We start from the raw sequence: 14195 nt of genomic DNA on the forward strand, positions 1-14195 counted from the left end.
GTTAGAAGTACAGTCAGGAGGGGAGGAGCGTCTTACAAGGTAAGGTGGTTGGTTACCTGGGTAAATTGAGCCAGGCCCAGACTCCGGCCCTGAATCCTGGAGAGGTGAGGGGGTGTGCCATTATCAAAATTTACTTCCACTTCCCCCCTTCAAGCCATAGGAGGAGAGGTCATGTTTCCTAGTGGTGAAGGACAGGCCTGTGAGTCTCCCCTGAGCACATTCCTTCACTGGAATAGCCCTGGGAGTGATAACAGCCGAAAATGCAAGTAGAGCTCACTTAGTTCCCAGTTAACCTGGGGACCTGCTCAGTCCTGATAACACTAAGACCAGCTTAATGTTATCTTCTGTTGGAAGGATTTCACTGAACAAACTGCCCTGGCCCTCCCTGGGTCTGTGCCTCTCCAGGAACCCCCTTCTCTGCTCTCCCTATTCCTTGTTTCGTGAATTTTTCCTAAACTCTTATCCCTGGGATTAACAAGGCGGGCGGCTGGAGCACGGTTTAGCAGGTCTGTCCCTGCAGGATTAGGTGCTGGATGGTTGCCGTGCCTTCTGCCTTCAAGGAACTTGAGACAAAGCAATTAGTCCTCCATTTAGCAGTTTATGTCACACGTACGTCACACAGATATCATGCATGCATACCATGTGCCCAGGCCTAGTTGAGACCTGCTGCGAGGAGAGTTTCATCCCTGACTTTTGGAGAATGTGTTCAGGCCACAGACTTCAGAAAACAAGAAGTCAAGTGAAGTGGTGGTGACAGAGAGGGATGGGGGGAGGTGGGAGGAGGTGTGGACCACGCCCCTCTGCCCTGCCCCTTCTTTGTGGGAACTTGTTTGATCTTCAGAGCCTTCTGAAGAGGAGGAGCAGGAGGGAGGCTGGGCTGTTTGCATGGGAGAAAGGCACGTCCCTAGCTTATATCTCCTTTGGCATGGAGCCTGCACGGGGCCTTTTCTGCCCCGTGGCCCGCCCCACAGGGCACCCCTTCCAACAGCTGACCAAGGATGTTGTCCCCAGGGGAGGGCTCTGCACACCCATCATCTGAGGTACCTTCCTGTGACCTCTGGGCCTGCCTCTGTGAGGTCTGGCACTAAGATGCCATCCCGTTTGCCAGATGGAAAAATCCAGGCCTGGCGAGGGGCTAGGGATAGACTGTCTCTAGAACCAAACTCAAGTTAACCTTAGTCCACATGCCTAGTCCAGAGCCTTTCTTCATGGAGCCATTTGTCACCCCACCTCTGATCCTTTTTTAAATGACCCTTAACTCCAAACCTTGATGGTTTGGGAGTGCAGAGTGCTTACTCAGCCTGCACTAAATTGGTCTGCCTGATTTCTTAACCTGCCCAGCACACTCTTTCCTGTCTTCTCGGGTGCCAACTTCCTCACCCACCAGTGAGTTTTTCTGGGATAAGAGGCAAAACTTGAAATTGTGGTGAACCATAGACTGAGAAAGAATGTTTTCTGGGACCATCCAGAGCCTGGGGCAGAAAGGACACGATACCTTCCCAGAGAGTTTCCGGTCACAGGGCACTGCTCCCCAAGTGTCTGTGCCCAGGAAGCTGTCATTGGCTGGTGCGGAGCCTTGGAGGTTGGCGCGGCTGATGGGGGCAGAGGGTCAGGCTCTGGGCACCTCTCCTGGCAGTGAATCATAAAATGTTGAAGCTGGAGGGCGCTTACTGGGTATCTAACGGGACTCCCTGTACAGTCCTGGAGATAAGGCTCAGACTTTGTGAGGTTATGTAACTGCCAAGGTTGCCTTGCTCTCAGGGTCAGGGTTAAGTACAATAGAGGGCTACTTAGAGCTAAGTGGGTCAGTTAGGGAAGGCTTCTTGTAAGGAATGACCATAAGAGGCAGCTTAACAGGCAATTGCCACACCTAATAGGTTTGGGCAGTGTCGACCCTGGTCACTGCCACAGAGTCAGCCATCCTCAGGGTCAGATCCAGACCCCCAACTCGAAAACCCTCTGTGGCATCTCCCTGAGACTAAGGGTCAACATTCCTGCTGTGGCCCAGGTGATCTGGACTCTGAGACCTGTGTGGCCTCATCTCACCCCACCTTTGGTCCCAGTGCCTCAATACAGACAGGAGGCCATCTCATGAGGGTGGAGAGGCCCATGTCCTCTGATACTATAAATGCCAGGAGAGGGTGGCTTAGGCAGGCAGGTACAACAGTCACACAGCAGTAGGAACATGAGTTGGCACTTCTTGAATTGGAGGAAAGCCTGTGTGGGCCAGGTCAGGGCCATTGCCACATCTTATCAACCCCCCAGCAATGTAAGACGGGCTGTGGGGAACCTCATTTTGTAGGTAAAGCAACTGAGGCAGAGCTTGAATAACTTAATCAAGGTCATGCCGCTAGTTACTGGCCTGAACCCAAGCTTTCTGAGTCCAGAGCTCTGCAGAGTTGCCTCATTTTAGACTCCCCGTGTCCTAAATTCCCACCAGTCCTTCCGACCTTGCTCAGCTACCAGACACTCCTTGGGACTGTTTTCTGCTTGGGCTTCATTTTAGCACCCAGCAGCACTCTGCTCTCTTCACTTGGCTTTGCACACTGCTGCTTCTGACCACATTGACCGTATATAGGTTTGTTTGCATTTTCAGTGTGAAAAGTTTAAAGCAGGAAAAACTGAGTTATGTAAGTGGGTGCCACAGCTCAGAGTTGGGGCTGTCAGCTCATCCCCTGACCCTTTGCTGCAGGATTTATGGATCAGGGGACCCAGAGACCAAGCCCTCAAGGAAAATCAAGGAGCTGGAGGGGGAGGCACAGTTGCCTCTTAGCTGTGGGGTTCCTGTCTGCGTTCCACCTCCTTGGCTGCTAAATCCACAGTCTTGACACATCGCCCCATTTGATTTCCCCAGGGCTAACCCCCAGCAGGACTCCAGTCTGCACCTTGGGAGGGAATAGCTTGAGCCTTGCCTTCCCCCTGGGGTGTAAGTGCCAGCCAAACTGCCTGCAGGGCTAAGGACAGACCGGTGATTTTGCTGCATGCTGAAGACCCGGGCAGGTGCTTTATGGGCCGAATGTTTATTTTGGCTTGGGTGCCCTTTGTGTCTAGCGTGAGTTTCTTGTTCTTCCCATGCCCCGGGTGCAGGATGGCACCTGTTCACAGACCTTCTGTAGGAGAAAGAAGCTCATACCTTCCCCATCGCTCCTGTTCAAATAAAACTCTTGCCTCCCAGGTCGTGGAATGCATCCTGACAGTGTTAGCTTTGGAAGGGTGCCCTTCCCTTCTCAGCATCCAGGCCCCCTTTGGAACAGCGGGTGGCAGAGCCGCCTCTCACCCAGGGACAAGTGCTGAGTGGACTAAGTGGAGCAAGCTGTGCACCAGTGTCTTGTCAGCAACCCCCGGGGGAGCAGGAAAGGGGGGGGTGTCCTGATTATCGGCTTCTCCACACCCACCTCTCCCATCCCCCCCAGACGCCAGCTGAGGCCAGAGATCTACTTACGAGTGGCCTGGGAGGGGACTAAAGACAGCTGGGGCCTGGCTTGGCTGATTTGCTGTGTGACCAGTTCAAGTCACTGCCCCTCTCTGAACCAAGGACTTGTTCAATAAGGCTAGTTAGACATTTGCTGAGCCCAGTGTTGTTTTAAGGGTCTTGGGTATTATGAGAGGAAGATTAGGTATTGTCCCTGTCTTGGACAATGGGATGGGGTTGTGCATTGTTAAGTTAAGGATTGTTAAGTAGGGTGTGACGTGTTGGGGGGGTGGTCTCAGGTGCTCCCAGGTGAAAAGTTGCAGTCAGGGAACATTACCCTGACCCTGACCCTGACCCTGGGGCTTGCCTTTCTTTGAGCCCTGTCATTCTCTGGACACCCCATCTCCCACCCCAGTGACACTGGGCACTTATTTGTCTTGTGTGCACACCCTCCTCCCTCCCTAATCCCACAGGCCCTCAGCTTGTGCCCCATTGGATTCCAAACCCAGCACCACTAAAGAGGGTAATTATTAATGAATGTCTTGGGAACCGAGAACTGTGAAGCTCTCTGTCCCTCTCCTTTGGCCCCCACGGCCCCCAGAGCCCAGAGGCAGGACCAGCAGAACCCTCCTCTGCCTTTCAGATGGGTCCGCCCCCAATCTGGAAAACTGCGGGCACCAGTTCCCTCGGTGGGGGGCCCAGCAAGCTGGATTCTGCCCTCACCCGGCGAGCACTCTGGGACTGTCCTCCCCACCCCCACTTTCACCTCTTGCATGTACAGTGCCCTCTTCCCTGGGGACACTCCGTTCTCCTGGGGCAGGTCGATAGGGTGTGTGGCAAAGTGTGTCACCGACTCCCTGGTTCACGTCTGTCCAGACCCAGGACAGAACCCTGAGAGCCGGGGCTGGGGAGGAGGGTGTCTGGGAAGGACACCATGGGCACTTTCGGATCCTGTTCCAGGGGGCTCCGTGCTCACCAAGCATGCAGGGACTTGCGAGTTCTCAGATTCGGGTTATTTTTGTAGTTTGCCCTCTCTTTTCGGAATTCCCCATCTCCCTCCACCTGCTTTGTTAGGGTCAGTGTGCACATCTTAAACTTTCCCCTTCCTGAAGCCGCTTTCCCAACCGTGTACCCACTGCTCCACACTTCTCCCGGCTCCTCTGCACAGTTTAATCCTTGCTTATCCATTGACTTGCTGGGCTCTGGCTTGGGGAGTGAGAAACCCTCAGGCAGCCTGCAGCAGAGCTACGAAGGGCACAAGCCGCCGTGGTGGGGGTGGGGCGGCTTCCTGGTGTCTCAGTTTGGTGTTTATCAAAGTAGGTCTGTCTAAGCCAGCGATTTTCAGCCTTTTTCATCTCGCGTCACACATAAACTAGTTACTGAAGCACACCAGAAATGTATGTTTTGCTGATATGATTTTGATTCATTCATACCAGGCAGCTGTTGCTGTGTTGTCATTTTTTTAGGTGACAGTCTAAGGGCAAAGAGGTCAGTGCTCCTGACTAAATACTCCGGTAGTGCGTGTTTTAAAAATTCTCATGGCACGCCGGTGTGCCTGCCACGGCACACCGTTTGAAAATCGCTGGTCTGAGTCATGAGCCAGACTTGAAGTCGCACAAAAACAAGCCCCAGGTGAAGGCAGAAGGGCGGCTCAGGTTTGTGTGCAGGTCCCCGTTAGCACTGGGTCAGGGAAACCGGACGGGTGGAAAATCAACGCGCTGCGGAGTGGCAGGCGGTTACCGACGCCTTTGTCTCTCTCTGCCTCCCCAGTTTTCTGTGATGCTGTTGTATGGCTTTCAAAAAAACAAAGTTGAGTATTCTAAGAGGGTAAGATAATACATATATCATTGGCCCTCTCCACACTGGCAATTTTCAAAGGATTTTTAAATTTTGTTTTTAGAGAGAGGGCAAGGGGGGGGAGAAAGATAAGGGAGAGAAACATTGACATGAGACAGAACTATAGATTGGTTGCCTCTTGTACACACCCCAAGTGGGGCCCGAACCCGAGACCCAGGCACGTGCTATCAAGCAATCAAGACAGCAACCTTTCACTTCCCAGGATGATACTGAACCGACTGAGCTACACCGGTCAGGGCTGTACTGGCTATTTTTAATGTACAGTGTACACAAAAAAAACACAGATGAACATGGTTTTAACAGAACACACACTGAGAACTGGCATCCCTTCCTTCTATAACCACTAAAGACTTTCGGGGGGAGGGATACCGGGTGGGCCTTTGGTCTGCAGACCTGGAAGTGTGAGATGGGCGCAGGAGTTGACGGTCACATGAAGAGAGTGTGGTTCCTCAGCAGCGGCCTGGCAGAGCCAAGGGGCTCCGGAGGCTGCCCCCAGGGTTGGAGGCAGTGTCCCCTGGGTAGAGGAAATCATCCAGAGCCCTGTGGACGAGTATTATCTTTGCCTCTGTGTGTACCCAGGTCTCCCAAGTCCTGTGGAGCCCCAGAAAATCTTGCCCTGCCTTACAGATTAACAAAAAAAGCAAGCACAGGGAAGGCTTGGGATGGCCCGGGACCATGCAGGGGAGCCCACTGTGGACCTCGGCTTGGGCAAACCTAAAGGCCCAGGGGAGGCAGACCCTGCCTGGGGAAGGGTTTGCATTAAAATTCATAAAATTAAAGTTTAGATCTTCAGTCACACTGGCCACATTTCAAGGGCTCGGCAGCCACAGGGGACTGCTCGGATACAGAGCGTCCCATCAACACAGGGCTCTGATGGAGAGCCCTGGAGGATTGGTGGGGGGGTCTGTCGATATTTCCACCGGCACCCCAGCTTCCCTGGGTGCCCAGGCAAATTTCCCTGCCTGCTCTGGGGTGGGAGAGGGGAGGCCTGGCCTGGCCTGGCAGCTTTGGAGGGGGAGGGTGCGCTGAGATCGCATGGGAGGTTTCCCCATCCCACTCACTGGGAAATTTGCGAGCTTTCTCTAGGTGAGCACACCCACTGGTCCCGTTTACAGAACACGGGGTTTTCAGAGGCCTACTGACTGGCTGCCGTGCCCTGTCTGGCCCACCAGACTCAGATGAGTATGTGTTTGGGAGTTCATGTTTGGCAGGAGGGCCCAACCCAGCGTCGCCGGTCATCCTTGGCTCCACTGGAGGTGGGAACAGGCTGTAGAAAACGAATCCTTTTTCATAGATCTCTAACCCCAGCACCTCAGGCCACCAGTCTGCAGTGTCATGCATACTATTCCCCAGTCCTTTGGAAGAAAGCTTTTCCTAAGGTTCAGGGTCGCAGGTCAGATGAATCTGCTGGCCACATGGGCACATCTGCCCTGTGGGATGAGCGATATGAATGTATCTTTGCGCCACAAATCCCGACAGCATGGAAGAAAGGGGTGACTGACGAAATGGCAGGGCTTTCCTAGGTCACTTATTGGGCCCAGGGTAAGGGTCCTGGGCCGGGAAAGGTGGAAGATCTGAGGATGAGAGTAGGGAGGCAGAGCGGGCAGCTCCACAGCAGGTAGAGCATTTGACTGGCAGGATAGCTCCAGTCTAGTCTGTTCATGGCTTTGAGCTTCAGTTTCCCCATCAGTGTTTGGGCTTCTTGTCCTACTTTGGGCCCTTTTGCTTGGACTTGAAAGGAATATGGTGTGGGTCCTAGGGACTGTCCTGGACTCACCGTCAGCTTGCCTGCTGCCTTTTCCTTCTGTCTTCCGCTGTCAGGTAGCTCCTGTCTGCCTGCCTGCATCTTGTTAGACTGGAGGGGCCTCGGTCTTACACTCCCTTGTGTAGCCCACAGCATCAGGACACACGGCTGGTGCTTAGCAAAAACTTCATGAATCAATTGACCCAACTTTGAGCTGCACAGTTTTTTAAAAAAGGTTGTCCATGACTCTCATCCCATCTTTCTTTGTGTTAAATTATGTTGGATGCATTGTTCTGCGTGTGGGTTGGGACTTGGTGCCTGGCTAGAGGTGGCATTTGTAATAGGCAGGCACTTTTGCCCCTCCCAAGAGGGGAATGGCCCAGGACCCCAAGGTGGGAGCGAGGGTGATGGGAACCCTTGTCGCCTTCTTCCTGGAAGGTGGCACATGGAGGAGAGGACAGGCTGTGCCCTGGATGCCCACTGCTAGGTCACTTGCTTAGCCCTCAGCAGCCTGGAACCGGCCTGCTGCAGCAGCCTCGAGGATGAATGGGCCTCGCTGGATGAGCCTGAGAACTGGCCACCCCACCCGCCACTCACAGCGTTTTGTGGAAAATGAGTTCCCCGGGGACAGGATGCAGTCACAAGAGAACTGGGTCTTGCTCCTCTTCCCCACCCCTAGGTGACTTGGTAATCTGGTGGCATTTGTTTCCTATCTCCCCTGGCCCCACACAATGCACTGGGAGGCTGAAAGAAACCCCACCTCGACCATGCCAGGGTTTAGAAGCTAGGAATTCAGAAATTGGGAGCATCTTTAGCTTTGCCTGTGTGCCTGCCTTGTGCTCTTCATGTTCACATCCATCAAGCCTTTGGTCTCAGTGTCTTGAGAAGTGTGTGTGTTATGGGGGCGGGCAAGGATGCAGCACTGTTCCCATTTTACACGTGAAGAAACTGAGGTCCTGACAGTGGGGCTGGGGGAGAGAGCCCCAGCACTCTGCTGAGAGGATAGAGGGCCACCAGAGTCTGGTGGGCATCAGGGATTAAGCAGCCTTGGAAATCGTAGCCTCTGTGAATAAGGAAGAGAGTGTGTGTCAAAGGCATGGTCCTGAGTTTCTGCCTCCTGCCTTCGGCAATGAGGCTGTCTCAGTCAAGATTCTCTTGCTGGGCCACCCAGAGAGTTTCCATTTCCTGTCCCCCCTGGCCTGTCCCTGGTCTCGGGCCCCAGGTTGGGGACAGGTTTTTCCAATCCCCACACCACCCCTCACATCAGCCCAGCGTTCCTGTGTTAGGAAGCCTCTGTACTTTTCCATACCTTCAGCACAAAACGGCTCTGTTTCTTCACCCCGGTCACGTTCACGCCTGGTTGGCTGGGGATGGGAGGTGGGCGGGGGACTGTCCCCACAGCTCACTGGTTGCATATATCAGGCTCCCATTCCTTTCCCACACTATCTGGGGGTCCTCTTTGTGTCTCATTCCTGTGATCTTCATCCAAATGGGGTCGTGGTAGTCAGAGCCCCCAGTGCAGCTGCCATGGTGTGAGGTCTGTGGCAGCTCAGGCTGTGGGGAGTCTGCACATCAGGGCAACATGCCCCTGGTAACTGGCCCCCTGATTACAGTTGTGGGGCATCATTGTCTTGGCTGCTGCCTCCAGTTGTGATTCAGTGGGATTTGATCTGGACTTTGGGGGGCTCCCTTGGCCCACAAGGAGTACCGCCCATCCCAGAATGCCTGTGCCAGTTTGCCAGTAGTCTCTTCCACAATTTCTTCCAGGGCGCATGGAGGCCAGCTGTCGTCCATCTCCAGCTGGAGAGTGAACCAAAGGAAATGGGCTTGGACTGCAGCTGGAGGGACTCGGGGGAGAGTCAGATAATAAGGAAGGGTATGGTGACAGGTGGTTGCCCCTCAGGAGAGTCCTGTGGGGGGCTTTGTGGAGAGGGGTAGGGGTGGGGCCATGCTTGGAGGCAGCAGGCCAGGTTGGGGTGGGAAGGGGTGTTTCGTGATAAACAGGCAGGGAGGTTACTTCATAGGAGTAGAGAAATGCAGCTGCCCACCCTGCTGCAGGATTAATACCACTGCACAGTACACCCTGGGCTTTCGATTTTTTAATTAGTAAAGAGGTTTACAGTTTAACCATCAGGTCATCCTGAGCAACTTATTAAAAAATGGGTAGGTTTAATAATTCCTAATTATCAGAACTCTAGCCTTCAAGGGTGGGTGGTTTACTTATTACCCAGAGCCGCCAGCCATAGGTGAAGGGAGAGATGACTAGGAGGAAGGGGCAGGTTCATGGGCCGCTTTCTGGAGGCCCTGGGTGGAGGGGGGTTTGTGGTGGTTTGGGACAAGAGGTGGGGTGTCAACCACAACCCTTCTCTCAAGGGTGTGGGTGTTTATAGGAAGGGTTGAGTGGCGAGGTTTGGGCAGGTTCCCTCCCATGGTAGCGGGAGTCTGGGGGTGTTGATGGCGGAGTCTTGGCCTCAGAGCCCCTGCAGGGGGCCCAGGAACAAGGCTGGCACCCACCAGGGCTTATAGGAGAGCTTTGTGGAGCGCAGTATCCTTTCATTCCACTGCTGGAGGAGCAGGGAAGCAGAGGTCTGGGGAGACCTGCGGCCCCTGACTGTGACTTCCCTTGAGGGCCCCCACCCCCTTCCTGATGGTTCCAAAGTCTGCAGCGCTGCTGACTCACCAGGGCTGGGATCTCGGGCGGCTCTGGCCTGGTGGACAGGTAGGGGGGTGAGGCGGGGTAAAGGCACTGAGGCAGAGAAACACAGAGACATCACTGCGCTGCCCGTACCTGCCAGGGTGGCCCACCTCCTCCAGCGGGGCCAGAACCAGAACCAGAACCCATACCCATGTTCAGTATAACACCGTACCCACTTCTGTGCCCCGGAAGGAGACATGGCGGAAGGCATACATCTTTGGAGACTTGGTCATTTATTTGGCAAATATTGAGTATCCGGTAGTGCCAGGCTCTGTTTTGGGAAAAGGGATGAGTGAAGTCTCTGCCCTCAGCACTCACAGTCTATTTTCAGGAGATATAGGTTAGATAACAGAAACCCACAAGAATGTCATGTGGTAATAAGTACAGTTCCAAGCCCCAGCCTTGTGGGTGCTGGTAGCCAGGAGTAGGGCAGAGCTGTCGACAGCTGGCCCAGCTCTCACCCACAGCCCCGGGGGTCCCCTGTGCAGCGGGCACAAGCCTTCAGAACGGAGCTGGCCTCCCCAGCCCTTGTCCTTCCCACACTCACCTTTCTGCTCAGGACCGAGCCTTGCATCATTTTATGTAATCTGTACCCCGATCCGATGAAGTCTTGGTACCCCCACTTTCCACTGTGTGGGTCTAGGACAGAAAGTAAAGCTCAGAGAGGTGGTGAGAAGACATGTCCCAGGTGACCTGCTGGTGGCTGGCGGAGCCAGGATTCGAACCCAAATGTGTCTGCCCCAGAGCCTGGGCCTTTCCCCTCTGCCCCATGCTGTTGGCAGAGGGTCCCCACATTGACGTTGGTGAGTTTGGAGGTGGACTGGCCATCCCGGCTTGTGTCGTGGGGCAGGCCAAAGTGCAGAGCTGTGCTCTGGATTGCAGGAAGCAAGCTGGCACAGGGCGGGGCAGCTGGGCTGACACCGAACCAAATCTCCCTCAGGTCATCTGCCCAGATGGTGCGATGGCAAGTCAGCAGTTTCTGTGACCTCCTTTGTGGCCCGCTCAAAGGCTGTTTTTAGAAATTTCGGGTGGCTGGTGACTTCCCATGGTTCCTTCTTTCACCCTGTAAGATCGGGGTAACCTAAGGCATCTCCAGGAGTTGGGGGCAAGGAGCACCAATCCTAAATAACATTGAGATTAGATCATGGGTGTGATTGCTCAATCCTGTTATAGCTCTTTGTCACCTGTCACCTGTGTCTACCTGCTCTGCTTTGGTTGGCATTTCTTAGCCGGGTCCCAGGAGCAGGGCTGGGTGGTCTGGTTATTTGTTAGGAAGGGCCCTCAACGGACTGGTGACTTTTGGCTGGTTCTTCTCTGTGCTTTGTTATCAGCTTGCTGTGTAACTTTTACCAGGTCACTAGCCCTCTCTGGTTAGTTTCTTCAGCCACCAAATGGGAGTGGTAACCCATTTTGTCTGTCTTCCCTACAGCGTCTTAAGTCTCAAGTGATTAGGACCAGACGAGTGTGTAGGCACGCAAGTTGCCTGATGACGTGGAGTTTTGGCAGGGATGGGGAGGTGCGGACCGGATGCTGTCTGTAGTCCCTCTCAGAGGAGCTGAATGGGGGCCAGAGAGGTCTGCTGTCCTGCTTGGACAGGAGCCAGGAGCCAAGTCCTATGCAGGACCTCCCACTGCCTAGCGACCCACTCCCCTATGGGGAAGGGGGAGGGGGCTGTTCTGCCCACCTGATGTGCTCGAGGGCTGAAAAATTTCCTGCCCTCAAGTTATTGATCCAATAGTTGAGAGGCACCTTTTGGCATCAGTGAAAACAGAAAGACGTCAGGCACTTCTGGAATGTGGATTCTGGGAGTCGGGAAGGGGCCAGGGCTTAAGCCCAGACCCCAGGCTACAGCATCCAGACAGGGAGGAAGAGACAGCAGTGCAGGACCCTGGGCTGGGCCACAGCTACTCCAGAGCAGGGCAGTAGTTGTGATCTGCCGTCAGAGAAGCTGCCGGTGGAAGGAGGATGTCCCTCTTGTCGTTTAAGTCTCCGGACATAGCACCTGCCCTGAGTCCTTTAGAAGATGGCGCAGGGGTTGATTTTGAGAACACAGCTCCAGAGGGTCATCTGGTGTGTTTGGGCCGGAGGAGGCTCTTTCCTGCTCCCAGGGCCACCTCTCGCACAGCAGTGCTGTGGGCCCGGGCCCCAAAAGCTCCCTGTGCTCCCCGGCATAGAGAGCTCCAGTCGAACCCGTCGGCCGGGCCGCCAGGTGCCCCAGAATGCTTGCTGAGCTCCCGTCCTGAACTCAGACCCCTCCGGGCCTTCCCTGTTTGCTTCTGCCAAACCTGCAGCCCTCCCAGGTCAGCCAGCCCTGCAGAGCTCTGGACTCCCACGGGAGGGGCGCCCTGCTGCCAGGGGGTTACCGTCCCAGCCTGAGAACAATGGGGGCAGGGTCACCTCCTTTGTTTTCATTGTCCCTTCTGAGTGAGGACAGGGCTCCCAGGCCTGAGAAAGTCGGAAACCCAGAGGTTTCTGCTGAAAATGCGCTCACATCTGGCTTGGGCTGGTCCCTGTGAGCGTGAGACCTGCCAGTGCCTCTGGGCTCCGCAAGGGCTGCTGAGAGACGGCCCGGGAGGGCGGGCGGTGGGAAGGCACAGAGGTGGACGAGACAGTCAGGCATCTGTGGCCTTTCTGCTGACTCCAGGGAGGGCCAAGGAGTGAGTATTTTCCTAGGCTCGCACAGATGACCTCGACGTGCAGACCAGGTTAAGAGGCAGTAGTGGTGACAGTGACCCCTGTGGTGTATGTGAGGGTGGGGATGGTGTCCCACCTTCCCTGTTGCCTAATGAGGTTGCCTGGGTTTTGGGGGTTGGGGCAACAGTTTGTCTTTCCTTCTCTCATCTAAAAACATAACTATCTGAGTACATATTGGAGCAAATCTGAAAATTTAACAAAGTCCTTGTTGCAATAGCTGAGGTCTGTTCTCAATGGAGACGTCTCACCCTGTCCCCTTAGTCCGCTGCACTTGCCCCCCTAGACACCCAGTCCTCTGGGAGAGACAGGGCCTGGCCGAGCTGGACCTGCCCCGGGTGCCGATATCAGCCTAATGCACTGGGCCCTCGCCAGGACCTTGCTCATAAACTGGGCCTGCGCCTGAGCCACACCCTGGTCACCTGGGCTAAGGCCGGAGGGCAGTGAATACCTTGGATGCCTTCCCTCTTCCCTCAAATCCTCCCTTCTCAAGGAGATAAAAGGCCTGAGTCCAGCGCCCACACCCCTCATTCTCCACCACAGCAGTGGCCGCAGGACAGAATCACCTGTGGAGCCTGTTGTGCCCGAGGGCCACTCAGGCATCGTATCAGCCTGAACTGAGAGCCACTGCCTCAGTGGCCGGGTGGGGTCTAAGGCCCCCAGGCCTCAGTTTCCTCACCTGAAAACAATCCCAGCACCCCCTGAGGGAAAGCTCAGGAAGTTTAGTTCATCAGGGAGCTGGAAAGTGAGGGAGTGAAGATAATTGAAGATTAGCTAGGAGAGTTAAACTTTCTGTAAGTAACTCTGTGATAAGTTAACAGGGGCTCGCCTTCTCTGTAGGATACTTGGGATCTGCCAGCAGCCCCCATCAGACGGAGGGGGACTAGACAGGGACTAACAGTGGTGCTCACTACCCTCAGCCTGTTCCACTCCCCCTCAAAAACTGCTGCAGGGAGCTGGAGGCGGGGGTCCCAATATGTAGGATCTGGGTCCTCCCCCTCCACCCTGTATCCTTCTGTGAGCTTCCTTTGTTAAAGAACTTGAAACCATTGTTTCAAATAAGCCCAAACGGCAAATACTTGCCTGAAAAGTGCTCAGTCTGTTCTGTTGAGATTCCCCTACCCACTCGCTTGTGGGGCCTGGACTGGATGGACATACAGACAGACTTGGACACACACGGAGAGCCCAGCACAGAGACGGGGCCGGGGGTGGGCACTGGCCGCCTGGTGAAGTGGAGGCAGCATGTCAGGAGGTTGGAACTAGGGTTCAGAGACGTCTCCATGGTCCCCAGGCTCTGCTTCACTTAAAGAGCACAGTGCAGGGACAGGGGGTCACCGCTGTGTAGCATTGTGTTTTCTGCGTCTTGATTGCCTTGCTTGGCTGTGCAGGAGGCTGGTCAGGGCGACTGGGAGCCTCTGGGTTACAGAGATGAGGAGAGATGGGCCTTCTGAGGGGTGAGGGGTGAGGGGCGAGGCAGAACATCTTAGGTGTACCTCTGTTTCTCCCGACCTCTGCTTTGTCTGTAGAGAGCTTTTTAACACACACTTCCCTCTCCCCCAGGTCCCTGGACTCCATTTGTCCAGTTCCTCTGTCCACCCATCATATATTTTTTTTGGTCCTCAATGTTGGAGAAGTCACCCTGTGGTCTGAGGAAGCCAAATGATCAGACCGAGAAAGGACGGTCTTCACTGCTCAACAGGGAAAGTTGGGAAGAGGTGGCAGGTGCAAGGAAGCTTGGGGACAGTGTCCCTGTTCTCACCTAGGCCTGTCTTTCCCCCTGGGTCTCAAGTCACTAC

At 54.7% G+C, this 14195-nt stretch overlaps 1 protein-coding gene and 1 long non-coding RNA gene across 3 annotated transcripts in view; one reads left to right on the forward strand and one right to left on the reverse strand.

Moving 5' to 3' along the window:
• The window catches only part of KCNK5 (potassium two pore domain channel subfamily K member 5), a 35876-nt gene that overhangs the window by 8674 nt on the left and 13007 nt on the right, over positions 1–14195 (forward strand). The gene's annotated exons all lie outside the window — the stretch shown is intronic.
• Positions 9112–10569, reverse strand: LOC119050045 (uncharacterized). The gene is made up of 3 exons (XR_005082667.2): positions 10256–10569; positions 9881–9979; positions 9112–9759 (listed from the first exon to the last, which is right to left on the reverse strand). It is a non-coding gene; the product is annotated as an uncharacterized LOC119050045 (long non-coding RNA).

The sequence above is a fragment of the Artibeus jamaicensis genome, unplaced genomic scaffold (assembly GCF_021234435.1).
Source record: "Artibeus jamaicensis isolate MK-2021 breed Jamaican fruit bat unplaced genomic scaffold, CSHL_Jam_final contig_1803, whole genome shotgun sequence".
In the NCBI taxonomy this organism is placed as follows: domain Eukaryota; kingdom Metazoa; phylum Chordata; class Mammalia; order Chiroptera; family Phyllostomidae; genus Artibeus; species Artibeus jamaicensis.